General features: G+C 39.4%; 1 protein-coding gene across 2 annotated transcripts in view; it reads right to left on the bottom strand.

The window, feature by feature from the left end:
• The window catches only part of TNKS (tankyrase), a 143,941-nt gene that overhangs the window by 50,527 nt on the left and 77,145 nt on the right, over nt 1–16,269 (bottom strand). The window lies entirely within an intron of this gene.

Below are 16,269 nucleotides of genomic sequence, written 5' to 3'. Positions count from 1 at the left end.
GATCACAAACCACGTAACCTGGAGGATGATGCAGTGCCAGAGACGCGGGCAGTGAGAAGGCCAGAGACCGCTTGACTGAGGGGCAAGGACAACTGAACACCCATGGCGCGCAGAAGCAGTGATCCGGGAGGGCTGCTCCCCTCTGTATCCACGCCTGGTGTATCAGAACCCACAAGCCAGGGTTGCCAGTTGCTCTTTAAGCTGGCTAAAGGGCTCTTATAAATGCTGCGCTTATATACTCTTCAGGAAGGAGGAAGCAGGAAGGCCCTACACCTCCATGATTTTTTTCAGGACTTTCCTTTCTTGTGAGAAAGGGCATTCATTAATATTACTGATTTAACAGTTAAAAATACTAATCTGATGTTACAAGTTTGTATGTTAATTACAGAAACTAAGTACCTAAAAGATAATGTCGTGCTACACAAACTACTCATTATATGGGATTATTAGCCCTCAAAAAAAATCAAGTGAATGATGTTAGTAAAGATACTGATGTTTAAAATTAATGTGCTGTTTATATAGCACTAGAGAAGTACAAACCAGCTATCACAAACAGCAGTATTGTATACTGCACCTCCAAGGTATATCAAACTACTCACTTATTATTAAGAACAGATTTAATTGAGCTATCAATTAACCCCTCCTCCCATGTCTTGCAATACCTGGCAAGAGACTTACTAACAAGAATCCCTAGAGGGCACTTACCTTCCAAGACTCACATTCACAGTTACCAAGCCAATCACACTGTCTTACTTGCTAGTGTAATTAAGAGTACAACTCCATTTTTATTAAGTAAAGTAGACCCTCATGTGAGATGCACACAGTATTTTAAAGTTTTATGGCAGCTGTAATTGAGTCAAAGCAGGTACTGTGCATTTCAAGGAAGATCACTGTACACAAGATGGCAATCACTGTCAACCTGTATACCTACAATTTATACTAAAGCAGGTATTTTTGCCTGCAGTCTTTTTGAAAATGTGTTGCCTGGGAATACAAGAAATGCATTTTTTAGATTTAAAAACTGTACATACAGCAGTTTGATACTGTTTTCATTGAGCCTTAGGTATTTTCAAACTGCTTCGTTACTAACAGCTGATTTGATGATCCCTGTTCAAGGTCAGCCGCCTTGGACGTGCCGTTCCCCTGTTCAACTGCATCAAACAAAAGGAGCCCCAAGGAATCGCCAGAGCTGCAGGCTGCTCTGCTGCTTCGACTGAAATCAGAAAATTGGTTTCAACAAATTGTCCGCAGGCAACATGGGAGTGCTGGCTCCAAGCACCATCCGTTTCCCTTCCTGTATTGCTAAAGAGGCCTCAGCAGCTCTTAGACAGTAACACTGCCACAGCCTTGGAAGAAAGCTGCATTTTCAGATTCAAACCATGGATTGCCCATTTTATGGGCAACTTTAAACTGAGGGATGTTATGTAAGGATCTTACATCATGCATTATCTGCATGATCAACATCATCTGCAGGTACTGTTTTAAGAACTAATATTGCCTGTTCTTGCTGTCTGCTATCAAAATCCCTACATAATGCTACCTGATAACAATCTTAATCAATGTGTTTCTCTCATTCTCAAGTTGTCATCCCGAAAGCTCTTAAAACTCAACAAACAATAATCTTATCACATATATGATGTCTCATCATACATCTAATTTACAACACGATACAGTGATTTAGAATTATCATAATTAAATTTCATCTTCTACAGGAAGGCCATTCTGCCAAAAAAGAGGCAACACCCTGATTTTGAGAGCCAGCTCTGGCCTTGACATGCTATGGCTACTCTCACGTTCAGAAGGTCCCCACATGTATACGCATCAGTAAGGGTGGCTCTTATCCCGACAGACAAACAAGTAGGACTTCTCCCATCTAACTTCATCAAACAAAACCTTTATTCTAATCAGACCACGCTGCCTGTAGGGAGCAGTAGCAATAAAAATAATATCTTAAACTTTTGTAGTTTGTCTTATAAACTCCCTTCAAAACAGTGTTTCATCTCTGTTGAATTAAGGGAAGAGCAGAGAGGTTTCTAATTGTGGAAGGGACCTTTGTCTCACAGTTTTGCATAAAACTGACATTTTCAAAAGATGTCCTGACGCCTGGCAGGATGACTATTTGAATCTAGCATACTAAGGAAAAAACCTCTGAGCAGGCCAACGACTCTCTCTTCACTGGGTTAGAATTTATGATAGAACCTTTGTTTCCAATCGCAATAGTCTGTCTGCTTGATGCTGCTCTCTTACAGACTTCTCTAAAACGAACTGCATCAATCATGAGCATACATCAGGAAGACATTCTGGATGCGAGTGGAATATCTCCTGTCACCGCTTTATCATTCTGATTAATGGAGTAAGAAAACAAGTTGCAACAACATCACAGTCTTCAAGAGACATTCCTGAACTTTTCCACTGTGGCAATGATGAGGCTTTTCCTTTGCTGCTCAGATACCAACTTGCATTACAATCTTAAGCAGCACGTCCATCTTACACCTTCATTTTTAGACTCAGTTTAAGCTTACTCAGGGAAAATATCTCATTGACAATCATTTGTATGGTGCCAAGACTGAACGTATCATCAAATGCAAAAAAAATTTCCTTATAGAAACATATATTTCAAATAACTCAAAATAATTATTTTATATTCATGCTACAAATGCTCTTGCACATCAGATACTACAGGAAAAAAAGGTCCCTAACCTCAGCTAGAGAATGATGGTCTTAATGAGCGGAAAAGGGGCTACGCTTCTGTTCATCAGCCGCATGGCTGGTGAACTTCAGCTGCCCAAATTGTGCAACTTCCTTGGTCATTTTATAGCAGTAATGAGTTATTTAATTTCATGGTTGACAATTAGGCTTTAGGGACAAATTTATAGATGATGCTCCAGGAAAACAAGTTATGTCAGACAGATGACTGTAGATGAGGTAACCCAACAAATTTAAACTCTAGATATAAATAAGCATAGGGATGAAGAGCTTAAACTACTTCTCTTATTAAAAAAAAAAAAAAAAACAAACCCCAAAAAACCCACAAAAGTAATTCTTAAGGACAAGGATTACAAAACGCATAAGGAAGACATTTCTCACTCCACTGTGTTTCCAATGGTAATTTAACTGCTTCATCTTCAGAATACAGCTAATAGTACTTAACTGGACTGTTGAACAGGACAGACTTAGTATAGTAAAATTCAGAAAAACATCATGTCACAAATTTCACATAGTGCTGTCTAACAGCTAACGACAGGGAAAATGAACTGAACAGCTCACCAATTCAGAATCTGCAAGTTACACAGCATCTTAATTTAGATCTGGTATATCAGATGATCTCTTTGAGGGGCCAAAAAAAAAAATTCCACTGTTTTGAGCTGTAAACCAGTGAAGACAAAATCAGCTTGATTTCACATACACAGTAGCACTAGGGCAGAGCACCGCTGGGCGAGAATGAGGATTACATAAAGAGTAAGAGAGAAAGTTTGCATTCCTTTTCATTCTGCCACTTGGCAGAACGAGAACAAAGAAGTCGTCTGCATTAAAAAGAAATTCTTTCTTGCAACTGAATACCTTTCAGAAATTTATTGAGGTATCATCCCACCTGGGTTATGGTACAAAGCCCAGAGCAGGTCAGATATCAGGAATGGCATACCTCCTAGAAGTATTTAGAAATGTGTACCAGCTACAAAGCACTGCTTTGTGGATCACAGATTGAAAGAACATTCCTCTCTCTATTCAACTGTGCAGAAATCACAGCTGGAATGTTATTTTCCAATTAATGCTGGACACCTCCAGACCAGGCATATGTTCATAAACTGGAGGAAAAGATAAGAATGCATACTAAAGGTGAAATGGAAAGAATTAATAAAATGGCTGGGCAGTTAAAAAGCACAGGAAGAGCAGAATAAAAATAATGCAGATACATGGACAGAATAAGCCCTGATTTGGAAAAGGTTTACTTGGATGACAAACCAGGACTCTTCTACTCCTAATCTCCAGTGAGTGTTCAAATCCGTTCCTTCTTGGAGGGCTGTAATGTTCAAACTACTGACTACTAAATGTTTCTCTAGTAGATCTGACCTTTGAGGGACAATACGAGTTTCTGACTGTACCTCTGAACCTCAAGACTGTGTGACAAGGCTCGGCATTAGTCCTACACATTAACATGTTGATCCTGTTGCATTGCAAGTTGGGCTAAGTGTTGACAAATAAGGGGTGGGAGATTTATGAGAGAAGAGCTTTTTCAATCACATAGATGCCTGCAGAAGGGAAGAATAGAAAAAGATGACAAGCATCATATTGCAGAGGGGTAGACAAAGAAATAACCAGGGTGTCTCTGTCTCTTAGAGGTGAAAAGAAGGAAGACCAGAAAAATGAACACTTTCACCTTTCTGCTCAGGAACTCCTCTTGCTAGCATAGAAACAGTGCCACCACATTCAAGGTGGGTCAGTGGAGGCAAACAGGATACGCCCAAAAGCAGAAGAGGGTAAAGGGCAAAGGTATGTTTCCTGGCGGGAGAGAAAACATGCAAGCACTGCAGGACCACACAATGAAAGAAAGTTTCGTTCTCAGAGGCAGGCTTAAGATGGATGTTTGAAGATGACCATGTAAAAGACTTATTAAATCCCAGAAGAAAAACCTGGTCTCCCTGCCCAGCAGGTTTCTCCAGACAATGACACTTGACTTTCAAAATTATGGAGATTATCTTTGACAACAGGAAGGCAAATCCTTAATCCATGTAGATAGCTCTGAGAGCTAGTCTCTTAACAGTAGCTATATAAAAAAGAAAGTAACTCAAATTGATTACTTTAGAGAAAAGAAAACAAAGTGAAACCTGAAAGAGCATCATTACCTGGCAGAAAATGGGCTAAGAGAAAGTCCAGAAGGAAAAAAAATCAACTGTGAGACAGAAGGTTAGCAACCATTAGTTTGGAATGAACTTTAAAAGCAAAGATCAATCTGATTCACAAGAAAAAGCAGGTATGGCAAAGGGATAAAAGGGACCTCAGCTCCCCAAATATTAATTAGGAAGCTTAGTTCCCCAACAACTCCACACTAAGTTGCTGCCATTACTTTCAGAGACTAAAAGCAGAGACTAAGAGGGAAATGGTAAAGTACTGGGAGAGACACTTAAATCTTTAAATGGGAACACCACCTTAACTTCTGATCTTAGGATGTCACAAATAGCAGGTCCTATAAATGGGACACTAGTGATCCTTGACCTCTTCTTAAATAAGAATTAAAATGCAATACCCTCCCACCTCAACTCCTGAAACTCTTCTGTATTTGCATGTATCTTAAACTAAAACCAATTTGGTAACACAGTTCCACAGAGGCTGTGTCAGAATCTCTTCCATTTCTACATGCAAATGATGAAGGTTTGGCTAAGGATGGAACTGCAATATGAAAAGGAAGTTCTGGAGCTTCTACAATGAAGCAGCATTTCTGGTTTTCCCAGATTCAGAAGAATCGACCTCTGGGCAGCACTCAAGGACATGGGGAGACAGACTTTGAGACGGATTATCAGAGAAGCAGAGAGGAGTATACACTGCTGCTTTGGTGATAGATGCTGGCACCTGAGGGAGCGGTGGCTTGTTGAGCTACATAAAGATGAAATGACAGTAAAGACCCACTCTCTTCTCCTAAGGGAATGCTGCTAATGTTATTTAACACTGAAAGACGACATGTACTGCCTTGAAAGATACGGCAGAAAACTACATAGGAATTACTTACAGTATCATTGTGTTCAGAATGGCCATTTTTGTTGCTTTTTTTCATCACCTGGAATCTGTCAGAAACGTAAGTTCAAAAATGGACAAGTCTGAGGTGAGGCACTGAGGCATGACTGGCTACTGCAGAGGCAAAGGCAAGAAAAAGAAATTGCCCTTATGATATTATTCAAGTCATCAGAGGGTATTCAAACCTCTGGTACTCTAAGGAGCAGCTGGCAACACCTACCAGCTAGAGAACAAACTCATCCGGGCTGGTGGACTGAGCACACAGGTACACAGGATTGTCTCATGTCAACAGCTCGAATTTTATTTGTTAAATTGCATGCTGGAAGTTGTGATTCAAGTTTAGTGCATGGGGAAGAACAGCTGCATCTGCTGCTGCTGCTGGTCTGAGCAATGGGGCACAGACAGCCAAGTTTCTGCAGAATTTTTGAAAGCATCTTAGTGCCAGCCAGCACAGTCCACAGCCCAAGTCTCAACCTGTCAATCTCATCAAATTGCAAGCTGCAAATGCTTATCACTCCAGGAGAGTAGGATGAGACAACTTTCACCTCTCTTCCAGCACAAATATGTACATTTTTATCTGTCCTGTCAGCCAGTGTCAGAAGCTATAGAACCCTGTCCTTTATTTGCTCAGGCTGCTTTTCCCTCTTTTTAATGAAATATTTTGGTGTTGCTCTGGCAGCACAAACAAGTGTTAACAAGAGGCTCCTCTCCAAACAGCCAGGCCAGATGTCTGGGGAAGGCCTGCATGCAACATTGAACAGTCTGAAGAGAATGTACACTGGAACACAAGAGAACCAAAACTCTGCTGGTTTGGTCTCTTCTTTTTCCACTTGCTGTCAAAATCTTCTTCCTACTACAATCAACTAACAATCTTTTATTCCCTTTTCTTTTTATATGTTTTATTATTTTTACCACTTCTCCCACTCTGTCTTTACACATTTACTTTGCTTCTTTCCCTTTCGAGTAGAAACTTTACAGGCTTCAGTTCATAAGATTTTCACATTATTAAGAAAGAAGAAAAATTTCTCAGAATATATTAATTTGAGTGTTCCCTCTGTTAACATGACATACAAACCAGCACTTCACTCATTTTATTGAAAGTAGGGTCCGAATGAACTCTGTTAAGAACAATGCTTGCAAATTGTTTGCATTTCAGCTCCAGTGCTCAGTGTGAAATAAATATTTATGCCTTATATTTTAGAATGAAATAAAAACATGAGATCTAAAATAATTCACAAAATTAAATATACAACATGCTCTTTTTGTGTTACAGTGATAATTTGAAAATTTTAGAATTTAATGCCTTTATAATCCAGTCAAGTAGACTTCACTGTTCCTTTGAAGAAGAGCCTTGCAAAATACAGGGAAAAAAGACACAGAATTTATCTTGTACTTCCCTTTAGTATGTTTCAAAATTGAATAGTTATGGTTATTAGAATATGAATATTCTAAAGAATTTCATCAGTAAGAAATAAGTCTCTTATAAGTAGAAGTGTATTATATTACTCAGAAAAGATTAATCAAATTACCTCAATTTTCTTGTTCATCAATGACACATCCATCATCAATTACAATGCCCTATTTTGGCATTTTTCTCCCCTTTTATTGTTCATCTGCTGCCTGCTCAGTCAACTTACACACTAGTTTTAGAAATGGTTATGTAAATATACCTCTCTTGGCATGTAAGTATTTGTAGTTCTTTTCATTTAAACTGATCACTAAATTATCCATACAACCTATGAAGACAATGATGGGGGTGTATTAGCAAGTGATAACTGATGTGCTGAGAGAAATGAGAGTGGCAGCACGGGCAGAAAACAGAAGGGCTTTGGGTGACTTAAATTATTGGCATATAAACTGTGCAGGTATCACATGGAAATGTGCAGAGATAAAATATTTGGATGCTATCAGGGATTGGTTTACACAGAAGTTGGCTAAGGAGACCACAGGAGTAAACACACTTGGTACTGAGCTGGTATCAAGTAACAAGCGAGGCCTGGTGCAAAACCTTGTAGTAGAAGTTGCTCTTCAACAATGACTATTACATACTTAGATTCAACTTATCTACAGGGGAAGTGCTTGCTAAAAAAATCCAGCATGACCACACTAACCTTCAGAAATGGAAGCTATGAAAAAATTGGTAAGCTTTTTAACAATAAGCTAAAAGTGATAGCTAAGAGAATTAAGTCCTTACAGACAGCATGAAGACTACCAACAGAGACAATACTGGAAATGCTGTGCTAACACATACTTTATTAGGAGGGGCTTGATAAACTGAAAGAAGCCAGTATGACAAACAGCAGACTAAAAGAGATTACCAGAATTAAGAAGGCATCATTCAAAAAGTTGAATATACAAGCTGAAGAAATCATAAACTCCAGCAGATTAAAGGTAAAAATACAAGACAGGCAAAAACAGTTTAAGCAGCGACTAGCAAAAGGAACTCAAACCAGCCACAAATCCTTCTTCCAACCCACCAGAAGCACAAAATCCACCAGACAGTCCAGTGGAGCAAGGTGATGCTAGGGTGAGAAATGGAGCTCTTGCAGACGAAGAGTCTTTGTGGAAGAACCAAAGGAACTCTTTGCATGGTGTACATCTTAGGAGAAACAGGTAATTCTCACCCCAGGACCCTGGCGAGTGAGCATGTGCGTATTTGGATGCATGGTGAAGTTCGGCAAAGCATCTGTCTGAAACTAAATTAAGCATAAAAGAGGTAATGATACCCATAATCAAAATGAACATCAAGAAATTACCAGGATGGGACTGCATTCACCCAAGAGAGTGGTGGAGAAGGAAACAGGTGAATTACTAGCGGTATGTGACCTTCACTTGAGATTATCTCAGTACATGGAGACCCAAAAGTTGCATCATTAAAACATGTTTTGGGGAACTACAGGCCTGTAATCTTGACGTCTGTACCAGGAAAAATGTAATATAACAGCAGCTAGAATTAGTGAATGCCTAGAGAAACATGATCTGCTTGGGAAGAGTCAAATACTGTTAAGGGAAGTTCTACCTTTAAAACTCTTTTTCTGAAGCAGTCAACAAGCATGTGCACAAGGGTAATCCAACTGACAGTCTATGTGGGCACCCAACAGGTTTTTAACTTAATCCTCACCAACAGTTTCTGAGGAAGATGACGTTAGGTCCTGAGATGGATGCATGATAGCATGCAGAGATGGGAAACAGAGGGTACAACTAAATGATAGGTCTGACAACTGAGGGAGGCCACAAAATAGTCTCATGTCATATTCAAAAGTGAAAAGCAACAAGAACGCAGAGCAGTTTACTTCTCAGTACCTCTCACACGCAGGGATTTTGAGAGGTAAGTTACACCAAGGATAGAAATGGCATCTACAGCATTCACTACAGGCAACCACATACAGAAATCAAAAGCATATAGTCCATGGATTGAGGTGCCACTTTTCAACTCAAACATAACCTCAGCAAGCTCTGTGAAGGAAAGGACTCCACTCTCGAGATCACAGAAGAAGAATCATCATCAGTACTCAACTTCTGGATGCTCTGCAAGCTGACAGCCAAATTCAGACCACAACATTTAGTTAATGTGCCTAAAATATTAAATGGCAGCTCTGCCCAAATCTGCCAGTTTGACTTGTGTTCTCTTGACAGTAGACAGATAATAGCATAATGCAAGAAGCCGTCCCCTGTGTGAAGCTAATCATCAAGGGGAAACAGTTCAGGTATAGAAAACCCACGCACATTTGAAGGTTTCCTGAAGAGCACATTGATTAAGACCTAACAAATGAGATTTCCTGATTTTTAGAGAACAAAACAGAGAATGAGAGAACGACTAGAGAGTAAACAGTTTCTTTTCAGTCCTTCAAGTGCACAATTTCTATTTGCGGACATAAGACTACACTGTGAATAATTTTTGAAGAAAATGAAAACAAATCAAGGGATACTCACTGAAACTTTTGGAGGAAAATATTTAAGATCTCATAACAGAAACTTAGAACAGGCAGATCAGTTTTACATTTTATTCAAAAGATAGCATCTTGGGCTACAGAGGGTTTTAAGTCACACCAGGGATAGAAATCAGGCCAAGTCATCTATACTGTACAAAGCTGGGGGAGGGATTCTTGTGTTATCCACTTTGACCATGCTTGGTTCATGAAGTAAGATAGGATCACAGCATAAGAAAGAACATAACTTGTCATTATTTCTGACATATGTGAATCCTGGGAATTATCTTTTTAAACAAACAAAAATGTTGTTTTAAAGGCAAAATACAGTTGTGGTCACTTTTAAATGTTCCTTTTACGTGTGTACTGCATTAGGCACTTCAGCCCCAGGCACATCATGAACATTATGGCATTTGCTTTTTTACCTTTTTGTAATGCTGGAAATGTCACCTTTTCCGCAGTGCTCCATTACCTAAATCCAGGAAAGACCCTTAATTTTGAGTGTAGACATTGATTTAAAGTATTTAACTCAATTACAGAGAAGTTTAGATATAACTGAAAAGAGTATAAAAATGGCCACATCTGATCTACAGTACTCATTTTCACCACTGAGGCCCATATTGTCTAAGAGAAAAGTTGCTTGGAAGGACTTTAGTCCATCTTCTTCCCTCCATCAGTCCTAGTTATAGCATTCGCAGGAATAGGCTCTAAGGTTGTGAAGCCTTCCATCCAAATCAAAGTCAGGAGTCTGGACCATACAAATACATTACTGTGGGGCACCAAGGCATCACAGAGTAACTGAGGTTAGAAGCAAGCTCTGGAGACTTGGCTCGTAGTCCAAGCCCCAACTGTCCCTTTTCACTCAGTTCACTCAGGTACTGTGCATAACTTCATATCTGAGGTGGGATAAGAGTATATACAGGTCATTTGCCATGGAACAGCTGATGATATGTTCTCCCATGACTGTATACATGCCCGTACCCAATATGGGTCACTGCCGAGGCTGCAGAAGGAGCACAAATAATTGCAGCACTTGAAGAACGCAGCAGTCATTGACCACAATAGAGGAGATTAAATCCCAATTTTTTTTTAAACAATAAGCTTTCAGAATAATATTTTTGTTTTAAACAGAAATAGCTGTGCTCTCCATCCTCCCTCAATCCCCAGAAAATTAGCTTGCAGAAATAGGGGGGTGCTGGTTCATATCTTCCCCTAGGCAGGCACACCACCTAGCTATATCTTTGAAATATACACACATACACATGTGTAAGTACACATAGCTAGGTATATATAAAAGTGTATATGAATATATATGTGAGTATATATACACCTATATACTTTAAAATGTTTTTAGATAGATTTATATATATAAATATACACACTCACAGCCCTAGATAGCCCATGTGTTTCATGAAACACATCCAAGATCAGTGTCAACAAAGACTACAGTGTTTAGAAGCCATCAGTCAGGGCCAACTTTATGCCAGCAAACATTAGCTAGCAGAGTACATCGTTACTACTTATTTTGATACCTGCAGTTCCAAAAGGCTGTAACAGTGCATCGTGAAACCTCTGGCTAATCTTTGCAGGACCAGAAATGAAGAGCCGCAAATCTGCACATTTCCTACCCACAAAAGTGGTTTTATAGTTCTTCATCAAAACCAGACTGATATTTTATGCTAGTAAGCAGCAAGTGAGCAGATTCAGCAAAGGCTTGTCTACCCAGTTCTGGAATAACTGTTTTGGATTTACTCCATGTGGAGCTGTCTTTTTCTGAAATAAAATGACATTTTCTAGTTAAACAATTTTCTATATCTTTTTAATTTTTTTATTATACTAATCAAGGAGTTTGCACTTGTTCTGAACCAAGAATATACACAGTAAACTGTTAATATGGTTTCAATGTATGATTCCTTTGTTCCTCTCCTTTGCACAAGTTACTTTTTGCTGCAGATAAGCCTTGAGACTAGAGACTTTTGACAGATCTACAAACAACAATGTATACCAGCAGAAAAAACTCATAAAATCTTGGGGAAGATAAGCTAAATAATGACACTAAATAATATATTACACATGACAAAAAATATACATGTGTAGGGTACCCACAGAGATTCAGACATACCCCTGGGTATGACAAAAATGCCTTGCATCACATATCTGCTTGCAAGCCTTTTGCTCAAATATGCAGCTTATGTCTGTAGAAAGTGTGTATTTTCACAAACATTTAAACAGCACTCTTTTTATGAAGTGTGAAATAATTTCTTCCAAAAGATGTTCCATACTCATCTGAATATTATCGGTACGCCATAAATTTATAGAAGAGACCTACAGATTTATGTAGTGTTAGTTTTCATTTGTAATAATGTAGCACAAGAAAAATGCACACAATTGTGAAGGTTTATACAATATGTTCACAAATCTTGCAATGCATCGTGTTTTTCTTCAACCCCCAGCTCCTAAAGCCAAGATGATTACAAGAGAATCTCAACCTCTGCTCAAGTCCGTAGGTTTAATAACTGTAAAGGAAAAGCTTGTGAAAATGTGGATCGATTGTTCCATACAGACTCAGAAATTGGAAGGCATACCAATTTTCTTCTAAACTGCAGGATTTTTCATGAAAATGGTTGAGAACAACCAGAATCCTGGAACAGGGGCTGGCAAATCCACTTACCAGCAGCAAACTGGAGACTCCCTGGTAAGAGGAGACGTAACTCACTTGATCTTGTTAGAATTAAATTTCTGTTTATCAGCCCTTTGTTTAGAGGCTAATCAAGGCTCATCTCCCAATAGAGAGAAAGAAGCAGAGGAAGCAAGAGAAGGAATCTGCAACCCCATCCAACAGAACGTTACTTGATATCAGAGATGTCCCACAGCAGGAGCTGAGGGGCACTCCGTCCTCTCCACAAAACACACACACGCAAGATCGTGTGCAGGAGTTGCTTCAGGCCAGGGCTGCTTGTACTCAGCACCACATTGCACACCTTCTCAGAGTTGGATTTCTTACATCTGTTACCCTGCATCCGTGAACTTGGATGATGCCATGCACAAGAAAAATAAATGTCTGTATGGCACCAAGGAATGGGCTGAAGAAACAGCCTCAAACCCAAGAGACAAATATGTTTCCTATGACTCACAAAGTTTAATGCAAAGGCCTGCCTACTGGTATTCTGGATCCCGGGTTGTCTACATCTGGTTTGAAAAGGCATAACAAAGGCGTTGGAGAGGCATAATATGAAGTACTAAGGACTGGTACTGGGAGCTGTAAGAACTGATAACTGGGAATAAACAAAGAAAAGGTCACTAGGAGCCAAAAGGCTATAGTGAAATAAAATGCAGTAGGGTTGCATGCGTGCTAGAAATAGCCTTTTAATAAATAATTGCCTGTTATTTTTTTCCATGGAATCACTGCGTCATCCACAGTGCTGGACAGTCCTGCGCTGGGAAAGACCTGAAGTTTATCGTTTGCAGGCTCCCTTGTTCACTTGTTGCAGAAATTTCCACATTTCTAGTTTCTAAGGAGCAAGGCAGTGAGGGAAGATGCAGGAAGAAAAACAACGTAGCTGTGGAGGAATTGCGTCCTGTGCTGCCTTCTGGTAGTAATTCCTGCCTCGTGCTGAGCAAATCCCTGAGACCAAGCTGTTCACAGGTAACACCATGGTATTCTGTTTTTCATATAGTTCACACAAAATGCAAACACAAAATGCAGCTGCAACAGATCAATGGAAACTATACTTTCAAAATATGAAGTATGCATTTTATTTTACAGAAAAATAGTTGTTTTGTGCTCCAAAGAGCTCAAAATATCAGATATTTGCTCTAATTGAAAGGAGATGAACCTTGAGAAAAGGAGCAAAATAAACTGTTTTTTTGAGTAATTCCTGATCAGAGGAGTTGGGTTCCCTTGCACAAAGAGAAGGTTTTATTCAACTGACACTTGAGTATTTTAGTGCTGGCATGATCTGAGCATGCGTAATATAGTACAGGAGAAGGATATTATATACCAGTAAAAATTCAACTTCAAAACAAAATCCAACCTCCCATTGCTAATAGCTACCATGTCAGCTGGATGCAGTTCACTTTGGAAAGCTGTCAAGATGTGATGTGGGAAGGCTGCCTTGTAGAGAAGAGTTCTCATCTGAATTGCTAAAGCCAGTGCTTCCTTATTAGCTCAGACACTTCTCTATTTTAAAAATGGAGGCAACATCAATTTCTTCCTGAAACACCTTTCAAGTGTCCACAACAGCTTTCCAAAGGAAATGAGAAGGCTAAGAGATGGCTTCAACTCAACCTGCAACCATGATACGTTCTATTTTTAGCCTGTCTCTTGCCACTAACTACCGGATAAGGTAAGCAGTGACTGTTTTAATAAGTCAGAAAAACAGCTCCCATGACAAAACAATACAGAGCTTTAGCTTCCAGTAGCAGATAGGAACCTGTTGTGTTAAAATAGTCAAAAATATATCTTTTTGATAATTCACCCACCACTGAGTCTTGAAAAACACAGCCCCAGAGGAAAAAAAATACTTGAGAGAAAATAACAGTGGCTGTAAAGCAAGTCTCCAGAGCCTTCATACCTTTACATAGACATGTAAATAGGTGGCTTGGCTTTTTAACAGTGTCAAAGTTCAGTACCATCTGTGAACTTCAGTACTGTAGGATGTCTTCTAAGTCATTACTTCTATAGATTACATAAAGACCGAACTGTTTGGCAGAGGTCAGAGGCAGGACACAGTGAAATTTCAGACCCATTGGAAATACGCAGGTGCCCACCAGCATTTTGTCCAAGTTCTGTTTTGACAGAGCAAATACTTTGCGAAGCAATCTAAACAGACGTGATGTAACACGCGAATTTTATGTTACACACAATATTGCATCCTAACAATTCTGTGATTTTTCAGTCTCCTGTTTTAAAAAAAATCAAAGCAAGACTAAATGGCATGAAAAATGACTTATATTTCAGCTCAGGCATTGCTTTTTAAAAAGCAAGCAAATGGGGTAGTTTAAAAAACAGCAGTTCTTGTGGAATCTTACCCTTGTGTAACACTCATTTGCATACACTGTACCATATAGCTCTGCACTGTATAGCTCTGTTATTTGTGCCCTCATATATATTCAAGAGGCACATAAGCTAATACTTACTCAAAAATCAACCATTACCTAGCTCAATGAAATAGTTGTTTCTCTGAAATATTATTGTTGATTTACCTTGGTCATCAAAACAAAACCCCATAAATTACATAGATCCTTGGTATGCAGGAATGCTTTAGCCAACATATACAATTGTTCCTTCTTTTGCACACGCTCCTTCATTTTCACTCCAGAAAATAATTGCAAGAGTAGCAAGAGAGAATGAATTCCCTCTTCAGGCAACAGCTGAAGAGCTTCAGTAATGTAAACATTTCTACAATGCTCATATAATCTAAGCTGTGACTCGGAGGGGAAGATGCAAGTTCAGTTTTCACTCCTATTCAATCTTTGACCCTTATGCTAAATAAATAGTGCAGCGATGGTTACCAGCACCAGCTGTAACTTCCAGCAGCATGGACTCCTGTTCAGTAGGAATCAGACTCTGGCTATCAATACTTCTCAAAAAGGCTGCAAGCAGCACACAGAATGCAGTAAGTCTTTGTTATTTCCAACCCGAGCTGTTTTCAAACCAGTGAGCTACTGTTAGAGCTTTCCATCCCTTTTATCTGTTCTATAAAGCATACCCTCACAGCAGATGTGGTGTTTGGGAAATCCAGGAACTCCAGATGTTAGTATGCATGGGATGCAGAAGAGATCCCCAGAAAAAAAAAAAAGGCAAACTGCATACAGCAGTGAAATAAGCACTACGGTGATTAACAATATCCTGACTATTCTGCTATTCACTTCTAGTGCAATGGGTGTTAGATGACAACTTCTGGAAACTCACACCCAAAATATGAAAAGCCCACTACCGCTACCTGCTATACAGAAAAAATAATCCATTCAGTAGTGGGACTCAATTTCCTCACCTACGAAGCTAAATGTTTCCCTTATGAGAGTAGTGCTGGGCATCTCAGAAACATGCAAAGCTGAGGAACGCACAAACTGGAGAAGCGTGTACACAACGGTTTGTGGATATGTCTTAGCTACAGAGTAAGCGTGATGCTGAGAATCCCAGGCCACTCCAGAGAGCCTGCACTTCCTGGCCCTGACAGCTGCGTTAAGGCTGCGGCCTTACACTGCGATACGTTTGAGGCTTCAAAACTCAAGGGATCTGCAAAAAATAAGTACGAAAAGCATCAAGGAATGCAAAAACCAACTTCCAAAACGGACAAATTCTCAGCTAGTGTAAGTGAGCATAGGCCGATTGGAGGCAGCTACACCAGCGGAGACTTTCATTTATAAGAATGTTGTGCTGTAGGCTGAAAAGTTCACTTAATTTGCAGCACAGCTTAGAATGATTAAACCCCAAGTGGTCTTGCACTAGTACAGGACCCGAAAGCTTTGCCTTAAAAATGAAATACTTAAGTTACATAGACAATTACGTCACCTTAAACAGTCTGTACATGTATGGTGTGGGGAAAAAATTAAAATATGGTACACATCATTTAAAAAAGTTAATATCAATGGCGAGCCAACTTAA

Source organism: Grus americana, chromosome 4 (genome assembly GCF_028858705.1).
Source record: "Grus americana isolate bGruAme1 chromosome 4, bGruAme1.mat, whole genome shotgun sequence".
Taxonomy (NCBI): domain Eukaryota; kingdom Metazoa; phylum Chordata; class Aves; order Gruiformes; family Gruidae; genus Grus; species Grus americana.
This window is presented reverse-complemented; position numbering and strand designations above follow the sequence as displayed.